A 13,828-nucleotide genomic window follows, 5' to 3' on the forward strand; every position below is an offset into this window, starting at 1 on the left:
CTTGTATTACTGTAATGAAGATGAGACGCTAGAAGGAATAGAGTATCCACAGTCTCCAAAAGTTGAACCCTTAATACTTCGAACTTTCAACCAATTATTGGCTTTTTATAATGCTCTTGAACCCTCTGAGGCTTGAGGTGTCTTAATCTATCCCCTCTGTATTCTAACTACCTGATGCCATAACTAGACAAACATGACCTCAGGGGTCTCTTTTCCTAACAAACACAGTAACAAAATTCTGGTAATTTCACCGCGCTGTTAGGTGGCTCGCTCATGCCAGCTACGTTCCATGAACATTTCTGTTGGTTCGGCTGCATCGTGCCATTTTTTCCCCTTTTAGCCATGTATTCCATTATTTCAGTTTAACTATCCGACTGTCACAAACACTGACAGAGCCAACAACTTTCCTCCCCGGGTGACTGATGGGAAGTGGGGTACGGGGGAATATGGGCCTTTGGATGGCATGGATCGATGGTCAGAATGTTGGTCGGGCAGCGGAGGACGAACTGAGGTGATCGTGAACGAGGGCTGTTGGATTGGGAGGAATGGATGGAAGAGATCAATCGCCAAAGGCTTGAAGTCGTGGCAGGAGCGGAATAAGTCCGAGCCGTTAGATCTTGGATGGGTAGATCGAACGGCTATTGGGTGGAGGAGGTGCTTGAAAGATAATGCCTGAGAGTGGTTTTACCCAAACAGGAATGGTTTATATCGAGCGGTCATCGGGCGGTAAGCGGTAAAGGTCGGAGCCCGCCTGATTCCAATCATTGGGTGCCACATAGCAGTGGAGGAGAGAGAGGAAACTGCTTTTATCGCGAGGGTATCCCTCTCGCTTATTGCCTGTGCAATATGCATGATAATCGTTAGATATAGCAGGAATGATCTAATGACGATGATTGATCGAGCATATCACGTCGGTCGGGTGAAGTGCAGACTGTCTTATTAGTGGGAAGATCGACGACGAGGAACACGAAGGTACGGGATGACCTCGAGAAATGTGCGATGGGGCACATATGGGTGGAAAGGTAAGGTTTTCAGGGCAAAAATGGGTTAATTCACATAGGGCCAAGGAAAAAGTGGGTTTTTTTATGATCTAAGGGTTGGGTTAGGACATGAGCGAACGAGAAGAGGAGTGGATGAGTGAGAAAAGTGGGGTGATGGACCATGAGGGAACCTCTCCATGACAACAAAACAGACCATTTCCTCCCTTTAGCCTTCAAAATAGAAGCGCTGCACCTTAGGGATAACAGGACCTAGTGAAGGTCAACCTCAATGGCAGTAGTGGGACTGGCTCCAAGACGAAGGAGGAGGAGGAGAACGTAGCTCTAGCATTGAAGGGACAACAGAAGATGAAGCGAAAGAAGGACATTTCAAAGGTGAAATGTTTCAGTTGTGGCGAGTTGGGCCACTATGCATCCTAGTGTCCTTTGAAGAAAAGGGAAAAGGATGAGAAACATGATCTCAAGGCCACTTCATCAAAGATTGACAATGATGAGTTTGCCATGGGTGCCCACGCATCTCCAGGAGGGAGATGGGGCGATATTGAGTTGTAGTCAGGAAAACTACATGTGGGCAGGATCCTTGAGGAGTCCACCTCTTGGATCAATTTCTTGCTACAGGAGCCCAAGATTCAGCAGTAGTGAGATGGACTTAGTGTCAAATGATGCAGTGGATTGTTTGGAAGAAATATGTAGTGGCTTGGGACCACAGACTGATCAGCGGAGTGCAAGGTTGGCAGCAGTGCAGTTGGCACAGTGCAGGAATCAGCAACAACGCCAAAGATTTAGAGGGTCAGAATCAATAACAGTCAGATTCCAAGATTCATTGTGTTATGCTGAACACAATTAAGTTCAACTAATTTTGGATGTTTTTCAGTTGCTTCTCTCAGCAACTGAGTTGTAGTACGGATGCAGTGTTAGTAGTGGTAGTGCTAGTAGCATAGCAGATGTAGCGTTTGAGAGGGAGTTGTAGTACAGATGCAGCAGTGGCAGTGGAAGTTTCATGGGAAACAGTACTGTAGCAGCAATAGCATAGTGTTGGTGGTAGAAGCAGTGCAGAAAGGGGATGCTTCAGAAACAGAGCAGCATGTAGGTGGACATTGTTGTTAGAGCACTTTCCTTGGTAAGAGGGAGTGTTAGTTTTTGGTAGCATGTAAGTGCTCTAGCCTTGAAAATTTGTGGAGATGCTAAGGCACATGCGTTCTAAAGAACCCATAAACCGTTTGGTGAAATTCCACTCGGATTGTATTTTATTAAAATAATTAATATTTTTAATGGAGTTCCTAAGTCTAAACTTAGGGAAATTAAAATATTAATGGGCATTAATCAAAATTTGGGTGAGAATGATCTAGAAGGCGGATCAAGTCATGTTTTAATCTTTGCCGTTGATTATAGAATTAGTCTCATTCGTTGAAGACTCAACATGAAAAGTATGAAGTGGATGCTTGGGGTTCATTTGGAAATACACATAGAGAGATTAAGGAAATTTATTTTCTGAGGTGAGAAGTTCTGAGGAGGAAAATCGACTGGGGAGATCTTGTAGTAGAGGGGCAGTGAGAATTCGAGAGAAGGACTCTCTGGAGAATACTAACAAAGAGGCAGAGAGGCAGTGCAAAAGCTGGGAGAGCTGATGCTAGTCCAGTTTGGGCCTACACAGTCCTAACGTAGAGCTAGAAGGGCCAACGTAGATCAGAAAAGCTACGTGTCATGCAGAATCCAGAACTGTCGGGGACAGCCGGAACAATCGAGATCTACAAGAATAACTGGGATAGCTGATGCAGAGGGCATAAGAGGTGATGTAGGGCTGATGTAGAGCCTGAAAGGTTGACACAAAGCCTACGTAGGGCCAACGCAGAAATAACAGAGGCTAGCTTGTCTTGTGTCCGATCAACCAAAATTCTCTCGGGTGAAGTGAGGTAAAACTCACTCAGATTTTCCACCAATATTTTTCTTTGTAAAGATTACTAGATGAGAATCCTAGATTTTTATTCAGATATTTCTCCTGCATAATAATAAACCCTCGGAGTTGTTGCTCTGGTTTTCCTGCATTGGGTTTTTTCAGGGACTGTTATGTCCAAAAGTAAGTGTGTCCTATGTATCTTGTTCTTTGCTCTGTTCTTTGTTTCATGAGATCAAATATTTAATTAGTGTAGGTTGCAGAAGTAATTTGCTTAAGTATTCAGAAGAATAACTTGATGAATGTAATTTAAAAATCAAGTAGGTGAAGTAGATTCAGATTTTTTGCAGTAGGGGTTCCTTCGAGTCTAGGAATTTTCACAGCATGGAGACTCATAGAGTTTCCAATTCTCTACATTCACAAGTAAGTAAATGCGCATTTATGGTGGTAAACTAAGTTGATAGGTATTATCACCAACATTTTTAAGTATCTCCAAGGGTCCATACCTCAAAGCCTTGATTTTCTTACCAAGCCCCTGTAGCCTCTCCTTGTTCAACTGTAGCCATACTGTCTCCCACCTTGAACGATTTCTCTAGCCTATCTTGATCATGACTAGCCTTATATTTCTCATGTGACTTCTACAATATCTCTTGTACATGTATATGTATTTTCCTAATCTTCTCTATAAAATTTTTAGCCCTCAAGGCATCTCCTGTGAGAGCTTCCCTCACTCCTCCTTGTTGCTGATATGCAATTTCCAAAGGTGAAGGTGGAAAATATCCAAAACATGTTTCAAATGGGGATTTCCTGTAGAATTGTGGTTTGATTTGTTGTAGCAATGTTGTATATATACCAAATTTTCATCCTAGGTCTTCGAATGCTTCTGGTTGTATTCCCTCAAAAGTTGCACCAAAGTCCCGTTGACTACTTTTGTCTGTCCATTTGTCTATGGGTGGAATGTTGTAGATATATTCAACTTTGTGTCCATCTTCTCCCATAATGTAGTCCAAAACACACTGAGAAATATTGTATCCCTATCTGAAATGATGCTCCTTTGTATCCCAAAGGACACCCAGACCTATCAAAAGAATAAGTTCACTGCTTCTTTGCCATTGATGGTCTTCCTACAAGGCATTAGAACAGACATCTTGTTGAACCTGTCAACTACAATGAGTAGGTAGTCATGTCCCTTCCTAGTTCTTGGTAAACCTCCCACAAAGTTGTTGTGGGGAAAAATTCCTATTTAGGACGATCCTATCCACCTAAGGTGTGACAGAGCCTTAGCAACAAACGAATACAGCTACTATGATTCTTTCCTTTATGAAATGTGAAAGAGGGGAGATTGGCAGACTTACCGTTGTCTTCCAGTTGTCCCTCGATCTAGATCCTCTTCTCTTTGTGTGTCCACAGCTACTTGCCTCCTCGCTTGATCAAGAGAACAACTACTTGAATCCCACGAGATCACAAGAGAACAGCTACCTGTGACAAGAGAACAACTACTTGCAACAAGAGAAGGACACAATACAAAGGCAAATATACATATTCATAAATGATTCAGGATTAGAAGTAAATCAAATACACTAATGCAATCATACAAAATACACCAGCATATAGGGAAGAATCAAGATAGCTTTATTGAAAGTAACATGATTCAGGAAGAGATACAACCCATAGGGCTCCAACCCAGCAGAATGGAATCCCTTCTTCAGCTCCTTTCAAAGCATAACACACCCAATGTTTCTAGCCACAAACCAACAGCAATTCTTTGCAAATACTAAATTCCAGCCTCTCCAGACCTTATGAGAAAGATCTATATATAGGAGTTTTGGAGAAAGAATGAGTCAGCTTGATGCTGGTGTTAGTGTCAGTCTTTCCAGCCTTCCTACAGTGATCAAATATGCTCTTACAAAGTGGTCTCAGAGTGTCAAGGTCAAATTTTGTCATGTCAAAGAGTTTTCAAGCAAAATTTGGTCACTAGGCATTAGGTCTAGGGTTTGCTTTAACTCCTTCTAAAGTTGTCCAAATGCCAATCTATGTCACTATTCACCTGAGTCTATCATCATTCATAGGGTTGTCATTATCATGTCAGTGTCTAATGAGTCATTTTACATCTTGTTCACGCTTCAGTTGTGCTTTGGCAAGTTCATTTCCCTCTCCTAGGGTTTTGAAGCCAATTTCTCTTGGACGGTCAAATCATCGGCAAAACTTGTTTCCAGATGTTCATAGACCTTCCCCTATCCTTCATGTACCTTATCAAATGCTTCCCATCACTGAGATCCCCCAAATTCCTCATTTTTGCACAAACCCTAGTTTCTAGCTACAACCTGGCAATTTTCTAGGTTGGGCCTGTGTTTTGCCCTTTTGGACCCCTTCCCCTCACTCGATCTCCACGATTCCACTTTCCCCTACTTCCTAACATCCCTCCCTACTTCCAAAAATTTCCCCAAGAATTTAGAAGCCCCCTATCCCCTTCATTTCGCTTCATTTCGACAAAATTCCTTGTTTCACACATCGGGACAAGTTTCACTCAAATGATGTTCCAGAGCAATAAAATATGAATTTTGGAAAACTGAGAGAGGTTTTTGTCCATAACATGCCAAAGACGAAAAACCTCCTTCACTTTTTGCACAGGTGTCATGGTTTTAGAGAAATGCCAAAATTACAATCGTCGGATCCAAGGAGTTTGGCCAAGGCACAAAAACGGAAAAAGAAGACCAATCCCCTCCGTATCTTGGCTGAGGCTTCACTCAAATATCATGGCACTCATTAGCCTAGCCACAGCTCAAATCCCAAAAAATTCTGAAAGTTTTGGGTAATTTTGGCAATTTACAGGTTTTGGCTTCTCAACGGGTCTCACCCCCGGTGAGACCCTTTGTCATCGTAGCTCCGTTTTGCAAAAACTCAGCATTTTTGGATTTTTCATGCAAAGTTACATATGCCCATGCATTACCTTGAGTTTTCATGGAGTTTTGGGTCTCCAAAAGGTCAAAATACAGCCAAATTTTGACTTTCTGCCCATTTTTTGAGTTGCAGAAGTAGTCTTGGGAGAATTGACTTTTGACTGGGCAAATGACCTCCAAATCCAAAAATTCCAGTTGGGTGGGAAAGTAAACTCAGAGACCTTTCCAAATAGCTATCCTTCACCTCATTCTGATACCGGGAAGGCCTCCAAAGTGCGCGACCCGTTGAGGAGGGTGTGCGCGACCCGTTGAGGAATTTGTGCTAGATTTGACCAGTTCAGCCCAGAATTTGCAGTTTAGCTCCAGTTTGACTTGCTGAGGTCGATGGTGGTCCTTTTGACTGTACTTGTGGCACTTTTTGGATACTTTTACTCTTGTTTTACTCTTCTAGAAGTTTCTCTCATGTAAAAGGGTAAAATTGACTGTATGAACTGGTTTCCAAGTTTTTAGAGGCAAGTTGTTTTGACTGCCTATTTTGTAGTGCTTAGTTTAGAAGTTGTTGCAACAGATCCTAAGAAGGGGAGCTCGACCCCTAGAGGTGGGGAAAGAGGTTAGATCATCTATATTATGCACTCTTTTGCTCATTTTCATGGTTGGACTCTTGAGGGAGGAACTATCATTGTATATTTCACTTGTATCTCTGCAATTTTTGGCTAAGGAAGACCAGGGTTTTGCAGTCATCATTGGGATTCTTGTGGACTCATGTGTTGATGGTGTGTTTCTACATGTTATTGTAAGCTTTGTTATGTGATTCATTTCCTTTCTATACTGCTGCATATTAAACAAATGAAGTGATAAAGTTAGAATTCATGCTAGCCATGCTCTGCTTTTAAATTTGTTTAATTTCTATGTTTTCTGCTGTCTAAAGAGAATTCAAATCCATTGTTTGCTCTCTTTAGCCCTCTCATCTTTCTTCTAAATCATCCCTTTCAGCTAAAGACATCAATACAGGTTCCTACCTTGCCCCAAAGACCCCCCTGCAGAAACTGTGTCCAATCCCCGCACCCTAAATTGCAGTTCCTCAATTTGCCACCAAAAACCCCCAAATCAACCTTCAAATCAGTTTACTAGCCTAATATCAGTGTTACCTTGATTGGTCATCTCTTCCTATTGAAAATTTACCGAGATTGACCGGAGAGAGCCTTCTCCTGCCCCGTAGGGCTAGCTACGAGGCTGAATGGTTTGATGTAGCCTTGAGGTTTACCTTTCTCAGCCTGAGGTGAAATTTCAAGTGCTAACATACTGGCGACCATACTGGGGAGAACAACTGATCATTTGCTCATTGACGTGTTATTTCATAAGTCTTAGACGGAGCCTGAAGTTACGCCAGGTAGCCTTCGAAAACGCTCTTGTTTTACATCAGCGTTAGTAGATAAACGCTGCTTCAGTCAATCTCTGTGAGCTTGTGAACGTAGCGCTTCATTGACACTTTACCCCAGTACATGTATCAAGTTCAGATCTGATTGTTGATGGTGAACAACGATCAGACACTTGAAAGGCTGAAATCATTCACTTGGCGACTCTAAATCAGTTTTGAGATTAGATCCAAAGACTCCACTGGAGGATGATCCTGTCCAGCAAAAACATGAAAGGGCAACATGCACAGATCAGGTATTCAAGTTGGAATTTCATCCAAGACATTTTGTTCTTTGTCATAAATTATTTCTTCTCTTTTCCCAAGAATGTCAAGAAGGCTTTGCAAAGTATATTGTATTTGAGAAGAGATTCCAGGCCTGCAGTTGATTCTTTCCCTTTGAAGATTGTGAATACCAAAGATTTGCATGCCTTTGAGCTTGATCAAGATCCTTTTTCCGAATTTTGTGATGATCATATTCAAATTGATGAATCTCAAGAGACCAAGACTGATTTTATACCTGTTGTACATACCCCTATACCTTGTAAATTTCCAGATCGGTATAAACCTCTTGTTTTACCTTCTGTTCTTCATGCTTTCCCCAAAAACTATGATCTATACTTGCCGATGTTTGATGGTGAATGTAAGAATGTCAACGCTGAGCAACATGTCCAGAATTTTGAGAATTTTCTAGATCTTTTTGAAGTTGATGAAGAAGATGTTAGTATAAGGCTTTTTGCTCTTTCTTTGCAAGCCAAAGTGAAGAGTTGGTTCAAAGCCCTGCCTGATGCAAGCATCTCAGATTTCCAGCAATTTGTCAAAGTTTTTCTCGACAGGTGGATGATCGGGCAGAACCTTTTCTTGATTGTAGAAGAGTATAACCAGCTGAAAAGATTGCCAGGGGAGACAGTACAACAGTTTTCAGCCAGATTTAACCAAGTTTATTATTCAATGCCAGTTGATATAAGGCCTACTACTAGATCTGCTCTCTTGCACTATCCGGGTGCCTTTGATCCGGAGATGGAGTTTCAGCTGAGAGAAAGGGATATTGCAACACTTCACGAGATGCAAAACAATGCAGTAAATGTATAGGCACATCTGCTGATCCGAAGGGCAAGAATGAAGGAAGAAGAGATGAAAAACATAGATTCGGAAAAATCGACATCTCTAGAGGTAAAACTTGACATTTTGGTAAGTGCAGTGGAAAGGATGATGGACAAGATCAATGCAAGAAATGCTTATGATGTTCAAGATCATGGCTCGCTGATTGAAGAAGAACAAGTTGCTGATCCAAAACATTTTGTTTCTTACCCTAGTTGTCATAGATCTGATAATGATTGTTTTGTAGATCACCTTGGAGAAGAGAGATCTATTGATATGACATGCATGCTTGATGATGTGTTTCATAGTGATGATTTGCCTCGTTTTGATCAGTATGATGATGATTATGTTCTCCAAACAGAGGCTAATTTTGCAATCAAACAAGCAGCTAGTTTGTGGAAGGAAAAAGTTCATTTTTAGCAGCTTGAATACAATGTTCAGCCATCACATATCAGCTATGACATCGATGAGGAAAGTGCAGAAAATTGGGAAGTAAGTGAAGGATCTTTGCCTCTTTGTTTTGATTCATGTCAGTTCATCAGAGACAACTTCCATGAAATTAGGAATCAACTGTCAACAAGTCTTGATCTAGACCATCTTGAAGGCAATAAAAACCTTGTTCAAGACTTCTCATATTCAGATTTGCAACCCCCAAATGCCATTGGTTGTCAAGTTGCAGATGAAGGCATGGAAGTTGACATATTTGATCAAATGATACAAGAAGGTTCCCTACCTTTTTGTTTCGAATCATTTCAGTTTTTGAAGGGTAGGTTGTATAGTAAATCTTTAAATGGACAGCCTATAACAAATAAGCAATCTCTCAGTGTTAATGTTGAGGATGAGACAGATAACCAAATTCTTGAGCAGCCACCAAATGAAATTGAAGGGCAGATTACAGATGAAGCTGTGGAAGATGATTTGATGATGCCAGAAGATTCTATACCCTTTTGTTTCGAAGCATTTCAGTGTATAAGGCAGAATCTTCATAAAATCTCTCAAGAAAAAGATGAACAGCTAGAAGGATGTCATACATTTTCAATGGATACATTGCAGCAGTCTTTTCAAGTTTTTCATGATCCAATAGCTGATGTTTTGGATGAGGTTTGCAGTCAAAGTCTTTCTCCATTGACTACATGTGAGCTTGAAACATGTGCTGATACAAATTTGATCCGGCAGTCAGTTTCTTTCTCATTTTCAGCAGAGGTCTCGTCACAAGGCTCAGATCAAAGTGTGCATTCATGGTATGAGGAGAAGAGAAGTAATCCATTGGATGAGCTAGGTCCCAATGTGCATGAACTTCAAGATCCTTATGCAGTGTTTTTGGAGGCGGATAGAGAATTCATATCATTCAACGGATTTGTTTCTAAGTTGTCATGGGAGTTGCCTTTCAGTAGTTCTCTTTTGTTGTTCATAAGTGAGCACTTGTGGAGAATTCAACCAGCAGACGTGATACTTACTTGGTTGCATTGGTTGTTTCATTTCACTTGATCAGGTGATGAATGAAACTGTTAGAGTAGGTTGTGATGAATAAGCTCCCTTTTGAGCATCTTTCTAGTTTGTCGGTTGTGTTTAAGTATTGAGTTAGTTTTTAGTTGAGAGAGAGTCAATTTGTGTTGTCAAGTCATCAGTTTTCAGTCATGTATTTTAGCTTGAGTTTTTGACTCCATTGCCCAATGGTTGAAAGCACTGGTCTGCTCTCCCAGAGGTCTGAGGTTCTTGGCACCTCCAAGGAGCTACCATCCCCATTGGAGCCAATGTTAGTGTCAGTCTTTCCAGCCTTCCTACAGTGATCAAATATGCTCTTACAAAGTGGTCTCAGAGTGTCAAGGTCAAATTTTGTCATGTCAAAGAGTTTTCAAGCAAAATTTGGTCACTAGGCATTAGGTCTAGGGTTTGCTTTAACTCCTTCTAAAGTTGTCCAAATGCCAATCTATGTCACTATTCAGCTGAGTCTATCATCATTCATAGGGTTGCCATTATCATGTCAGTGTCTAATGAGTCATTTTACATCTTGTTCACGCTTCAGTTGTGCTTTGGCAAGTTCATTTCCCTCTCCTAGGGTTTTGAAGCCAATTTCTCTTGGACGGTCAAATCATCGGCAAAACTTGTTTCCAGATGTTCATACACCTTCCCCTATCCTTCATGTACCTTATCAAATGCTTCCCATCACTGAGATCCCCCAAATTCCTCATTTTTGCACAAACCCTAGTTTCTAGCTACAACTTGGCAATTTTCTAGGTTGGGCCTGCGTTTTGCCCTTTTGGACCCCTTCCCCTCACTCGATCTCCATGATTCCACTTTCCCCTACTTCCTAACATCCCTCCCTACTTCCAAAAATTTCCCCAAGAATTTAGAAGCCCCCTATCCCCTTCATTTCGCTTCATTTCGACAAAATTCCTTGTTTCACACATCGGGACAAGTTTCACTCAAATGATGTTCCAGAGAAATAAAAGATGAATTTTGGAAAACTGAGAGAGGTTTTTGTCCATAACATTCCAAAGAAGAAAAACCTCCTTCACTTTTTGCACAAGTGTCATGGTTTTAGAGAAATGCCAAAATTACAATCGCCGGATCCAAGGAGTTTGGCCAAGGCACAAAAACGGAAAAAGAAGACCAATCCCCTCCGTATCTTGGCTGAGGCTTCACTCAAAGATCATGGCACTCATTAGCCTAGCCACAGCTAAAATCCCAAAAAATTCTGAAAGTTTTGGGTAATTTTGGCAATTTTTGGAAATTTACAGGTTTTGGCTTCTCAACGGGTCTCACCCCCGGTGAGACCCTTTGTCATCGTAGCTCCGTTTTGCAAAAACTCAGCATTTTTGGATTTTTCATGCAAATTTACATATGCCCATGCATTACCTTGAGTTTTCATGGAGTTTTGGGCCTCCAAAAGGTCAAAATACAGCCAAATTTTGACTTTCTGCCCCTTTTTTGAGCTGCAGAAGTAGTCTTGGGAGAATTGACGTTTTACTGGGAAAATGACCTCCAAATCCAAAAATTCCAGTTGGGTTGGAAAGTAGACTCAGAGACCTTTCCAAAGAGCTATCCTGCACCTCATTCTGACACCGGGAAGGCCTCCAAACAGGGCTCCAAAGTGCGCGACCCGTTGAGGAGGATGTGCGCGACCCGTTGAGGAATTTGTGCTAGATTTGACCAGTTCAGCCCAGAATTTGCAGTTTAGCTCCAGTTTGACTTGCTGAGGTCGATGGTGGTCCTTTTGACTGTACTTGTGGCACTTTTTGGATACTTTTACTCTTGTTTTACTCTTCTATAAGTTTCTCTCATGTAAAAGGGTAAAATTGACTGTATGAACTGGTTTCCAAGTTTTTAGAGGCAAGTTGTTTTGACTGCCTATTTTGTAGTGCTTAGTTTAGAAGTTGTTCAAACAGCTCCTAGGAAGGGGAGCTCGACCCCTAGAGGTGGGGAAAGAGGTTAGATCATCTATATTATGCACTCTTTTGCTCATTTTCATGGTTGGACTCTTGAGGGAGGAGTTATCATTGTATATTTCACTTGTATCTCTGCAATTTTGGCTAAGGAAGACCAGGGTTTTGCAGTCATCATTGGGATTCTTGTGGACTCATGTGTTGATGGTGTGTTTCTACATGTTATTGTAAGCTTTGTTATGTGATTCATTTCCTTTCTATACTGCTGCATATTAAACAAATGAAGTGATAAAGTTAGAATTCATGCTAGCCATGCTCTGCTTTTAAATTTGTTTAATTTCTATGTTTTCTGCTGTGTAAAGAGAATTCAAATCCATTGTTTGCTCTCTTTAGCCCTCTCATATTTCTTCTAAATCATCCCTTTCAGCTAAATACATCAATACAGGTTCCTACCTTGCCCCAAAGACCCCCCTGCAGAAACTGTGTCCAATCCCCGCACCCTAAATTGCAGTTCCTCAATTTGCCACCAAAAACCCCAAAAACCCCCAAATCAACCTTCAAATCAGTTTACTAGCCTAATATCAGTGTTACCTTGATTGGTCATCTCTTCCTATTGAAAATTTACCGAGATTGACCGGAGAGAGCCTTCTCCTGCCCCGTAGGGCTAGCTACGAGGCTGAATGGTTTGATGTAGCCTTGAGGTTTACCTTTCTCAGCCTGAGGTGAAATTTCAAGTGCTAACAGCTGGTATGAAGCTGACTAGTGTCCTCTCCCACTTCAATTCTTGAGTCCACTTGGAGGTTCTTGCTTCCACTTGGAGATTTGGAACCTCTTACTCATCACCAGTTGAATTCCCTGATCCAAGTGTCATTTTGGAAGCTTCCTGGGCATTGACACCTTGAGGAATGACTCTGCCACATGTCCAAACTCGCCCAACGTAGGTAGCCTTCTTTGCAGTTGACATTCAACGCAAGTAGACAGTGGAGCACTTGACATTCAGCGCAGATGCTCAGTGGAGCAGTTGACATGATCCAGAATTGCCTTGTTTTTGAGTGTTTTCAGGTGGAGAACTTTTGTTCAGTGCTGTGGTTTGCTGGCCTTGTTCCTCTAGGGGTAGGAACAACATGTTTAGGGACTTTGGATCCCTTGATTATTGACATTTCATGCTCAGTGATGCAAGGCACAAAAATGTCTATAACAGTTGCCCCCTAAAGTATGAGGCCGTTTATCGGGTGAAATGCTTTATCCAGGAGGGTCCGAAGTTCATCCATCTGCTGGGAGGAGACCTGTAATGAAATACAATACAATACATTATGATTCATTCTGCTTTCATGATCTAGCTGAGGCGGGCATTCCCATGCTCAGCTTTATAAATTCATTTTTGTACATAGAACAGACGATCGTCTGATGGTAGACTGATAATTTTGGTGAAAATTATCATCCTTTGAGTAGGATGATCATCTGCTGCAATGATGTACATGTCAAATGTCTTTATTTTTCCTGAATATATATCGCAGCCCGGATGGATGAAACTAGATCCGGGGTCTTCAAACTCGTTCGATCTTCACTCTAAGTACAAGTCGATCCATGTGAGAATTGTGCTGAAGTCGAACATGGAAAGACATCGCTTGATTACCGGTCAATGATGTAAACCGTTAACAAGCACGAGAGGAATCACCGATAATGATAATGAACCTCAAGGTACTGCAGTACAATTCACGTGGTGTGAATAAAGGACTTGGCGTCGAACGCCACGCAAAATCTTCTGGTCGAAGGTCATTGATGTATACCTGTCGCCGGAAGTGAGAAACTTGCCATTGAGGCATGCAAGCTTCAAAGTACTGAAGGGGGTTGTTCCTAGATCAACTCCTTGGATAATGAGCTGATGTCGACAAGGAGCGATCCGTTAAAGGAGGGCCTTGATGAATCCCACATCAGTGACACGGAACGGAGCTAATGATTTTAATGGAGGTGAAAACAATCTGTGACATATGATTCAGGGTGGCGGTCATGAATGGATGAAGGATAATGTATGGCAGTGGATGGGACCCGGTTGACTCTTTCTGAATGAATTCTCTTGAACATATGGCGACACTGATGCGATGGATCGGTAGCATTACCCCAAATATGGATGG

This window comes from Pinus tabuliformis, chromosome Q, assembly GCF_031772625.1.
Source record: "Pinus tabuliformis cultivar Carrire ecotype Pingquan chromosome Q, CPIR1, whole genome shotgun sequence".
NCBI classification, from domain to species: Eukaryota; Viridiplantae; Streptophyta; class Pinopsida; order Pinales; family Pinaceae; genus Pinus; species Pinus tabuliformis.